The following is a 4,015-nucleotide window of genomic DNA, read 5'->3' on the forward strand; positions in this document are numbered from 1 at the left end:
TGTAATAACACTGACTGCAATAAATAAATGCTTCTCTTGCATTTAACTAAGCTATTAAATGCCTAAGTTGCATTTTAAATGGGCTGCACATACTATCGAGCACTTGGTGTGCGCTATTGCTCACCCTATGTGCCAAGAATCCATATACTACTAAACTGAAGCATGAAATCATACGAGAACTACTTATACTGCAGGTGAGGGGTTTCTTACCTCCTGTGCTAGATTTCTTATAAATCTAAATGCTAGGTTTCCGATGGAGAAGATCCCTTCGGCAATCTCCTTGCGTCTACGTGTTCCTCTCGTGGAGAGAAACGTCCTCGTGTCGGAGTCGTCGTCGGAAAGAGCCCTTATGACCCTAGGGATGGAACCCTAGGCTTGCTTGTGGTTGGCGCCGAGAGATGAGGGAGAAGAGAGGGGCGGTGTGACTAGGGTGAGGGTGAAGAAAAGTCATGACCAAAATAACTCTTCGCTAAATTATTTTCCCTATTTATATTAAGTGGTTAATTCGCCCAATTTAAGTATAAATATAATTGATTCCCTCTTTTTTCAGCACGGCCCTGCTGGGTTCACTTGGTTAATAGAGTCCTCTATAAGGCATAGGGCCCAACAGGTCTCGGGTTCAATACCCGCGTAGGCTATTTTACGTTCCTATTTGTTTTTGCTACTTCCGCTACTCTAAAAATTCTGTAAAAATATCCTAAAATCTTAGAAAAATACTAGGATATTTCTAATAATTATTTTGAGAATTTTCGAGCGTTACAATTCCCCATACCTTATGAAAAGTTCGTCCTCGAACTTAGAATAACTCTGGGTACTTCTGCCTCATACTAGCTTCTGTCTCCCAAGTTGCCTCTTCTGTTGTGTGATTTTGCCAAATTACTTTTACTAATGGTACTTCCTTGTTCCACAATTTCTTAACTGCTCGGTCTATTATCTGAATAGGCCGACTGTCATAGCTGAGGTCTTCGCGAACTTGTACCGACTGGGGCTCAATCACCTGGGTGGCATCTGGGATATGCTTCTTCAGCATAGAGACATGAAATACATTGTGGATGGCTGACATCTCCTGGGGTAGCTCTAGCTCATATGCTACCTTGCCAACTCTTCTAGTGATAAGGTATGGTCCCACATATCTGGGACTTAATTTTCCCTTCTTCCCAAAATGCATTACTCCCTTCATGGGAGCCACTCTAAGGAATACTGTATCCCCGACTGAAAACTCTAGGGGTCTGCGCCGTGTATCAGCATAGCTTTTCTGGCGGCTCTGAGCTGTCTCTATCCTCTGGCGGGATCTGCTGTATAGCTGCTGTGGTATCTGTTACTAGATCTGTCTGAAGTTCTAGCTCTTTCTGTTCACCACTCTCATACCAGCAGATTGGAGATCTACACCTCCGCCCGTAGAGAGCCTCGTAGGGTGCAATACCGATAGTGGCCTGATAACTGTTGTTGTATGCAAATTCTGCTAAACTCAGATATTTGCACCAACTTCCTTTGAAGTCTAGGGCACATGTTTGGAGCATATCTTCGAGTACTTGATTTACTCGCTCCGTCTGACCATCTGTCTGAGGATGGAAGGTTATGCTAAATTTTAACTTGGTGCCCAATGCTAACTGCACACACTCCCAGAAGTGTGATGTGAATCTACTGTCCCTGTCTGAAATAATGGTTCGTGGGACTCCATGTAGTCTAACGATCTCCTTGAGATACAACCGAGCTAGCTGTTCTATGGAGTAGGATATCCTGATATCTAAGAAGTGGGCTGATTTAGTCAGTCTGTCAACTATTACCCAGATGGCATCATAACCATTCGTGGTTCTGGGTAGTCCCACTATGAAATCCATGGAAATATCCTCCCACTTCCATTCTGGGATCTGGATAGGCTGCAGAACTCCTCTTGATCTCTGATGTTCTGCCTTGACCCTCTAACAGGTTAGACAGGTACTGACATATCTAGCGACGTCTCTTTTCATCCCAGGCCACCAAAATCGTCTCTTTAGGTCTGGTACATCTTGGTGAAACCCGGATGCATCGCATAGGGAGTCCTGTGAGCCTCATCTAAAATCTTTCTCTTTAGTTCCTCCTGATCCGGAACGCATAGTCTGTCACCAAAATGTAATTCCCCACTATCTGATACTCTGAACTCTCCACTTTCTGATCCTGCTAGTCCTTGCTTGATTTTCTGAATTTCAGGATCCTGTCCCTGAGCTGTCTGGATGTCACCAAGCAAGGTGGATTCTAATGTCATAGTAGAGAGTTGTCCCACTATAAGTTCGAGGCTGAAATCTGTGATCTCCATCTGTAGGGGCGGTGACATGGCTGCTAGTGATAGTAAGGTGATGCTGGACTTCCTGCTAAGTGCATCTGCCACCTTATTAGCTTTTCCTGGATGGTAGAGGATGTCTGCATCATAATCTTTGACCAGTTCGAGCCATCTACGTTGTCGCATATTCAGATCCTTCTGAGTAAAGAAGTACTTCAGACTCTGATGATCTGTATACACTCTACACTGAGCTCCATACAAGTAGTGTCTCCAAATTTTAAGGGCGAACACCACTGCTGCAAGCTCAAGGTCATGAGTAGGGTAGTTCCTTTCATAATCCTTGAGTTGTCTGGAGGCATAGGCGATCACCTTGCCATTTTGCATCAGCACTGCTCCTAGTCCCAATTTAGAGGCGTCACTGTAAATATCAAAGCTATCTGTGTGTTCTGGTAGAGTTAGAATAGGTGCACTGGTCAATCTCCTTTTTAACTCGCAGAAGCTGTTCTCACAGTCCTCTGTCCACTGAAATTTTCTATTCTTTCTGGTAAGAGCTGTCAGTGGGGAGGCTATCCTAGAGAAGTCTTCTATGAATTTCCTGTAATAACCTGCTAGTCCAAAAAGCTTCTGATCTCACTGGCATTCTTGGGTCTTTTCCAGTTACTCACAACTTCTATTTTGCTGGGGTCTACCATAATACAATCCTTAGAGATGATGTGACCTAGGAAGGCTACCTGATCTAGCCAGAATTCACATTTCGTGAACTTGGCGTATAGCTGCTTCTGCTGAAGGGCCTGCAGTACTATTTTCAGGTGCTCTGCGTGTTCCTCCTGAGTTCTGGAATAGATAAGGATATCATCGATGAACACGATGACAAACTTATCTAAGTATTCTCTGAATACCCTGTTCATGAGGTCCATGAAAGTGGCTGGAGCATTTGTCACACCAAAGGGCATGACTACGAACTCATAATATCCGTATCTAGTCCTGAATGTTGTCTTGGGTATATCCCCTTCTTTAACCTTCACCTGATGATAACCTGATCTGAGATCTATCTTAGAGAACACTGCTACTCCCTTTAGCTGATCGAACAGGTCATCTATCCTGGGAAGAGGATACCTGTTCTTGATCGTGACTTGGTTCAGTACTCTATAATCTATACACAGGCGCATGCTCCCGTCCTTCTTCTTCACGAACAATACAGGCGCTCCCCATGGTGAGTGACTAGGACGTATGAAGCCCTTGTCAACCAGCTCCTGTAGTTGCTCATGAAGTTCCTTCAGTTCTGCTGGAGTCATGCGGTAAGGCGCTTTGGAGATAGGATTTGTACCGAGAATAAGTTCTATCTTGAATTCAATCTCCCTGTCTGGTGCTAGGCCTGGTAACTCTTTAGGGAAGACTGTTGGGTAGTCACATACAACTCGGACCCCTTCTAGCTGTTGGTCCTTGTTCTGACTGGTATTGACTACATGTGCTAGGAATCCCGTACATCCTGAATCCATTAATTTCTGTGCTTTTAGAGCTGAGAGAAACTTCTTGGCCTTTCTCTTTGGTTCTCCGATGTACTCAAACTGTACTTCTACTTCAGGTTGGAATACGACTTTCTGTTTACGGCACTCTATAGAGGCACCGTATCTGATCAGGAAGTCCATTCCAAGGATGACATCATAATCAGTCATATCTAGCACTATCAGATCACAAAAGAGTTCTCTACCTACTATAATGACTGGCACTGCCCGAAGCCAGTGCGTGGATGCC

The sequence above is a fragment of the Zingiber officinale genome, chromosome 9B (genome assembly GCF_018446385.1).
Source record: "Zingiber officinale cultivar Zhangliang chromosome 9B, Zo_v1.1, whole genome shotgun sequence".
NCBI lineage: Eukaryota > Viridiplantae > Streptophyta > Magnoliopsida > Zingiberales > Zingiberaceae > Zingiber > Zingiber officinale.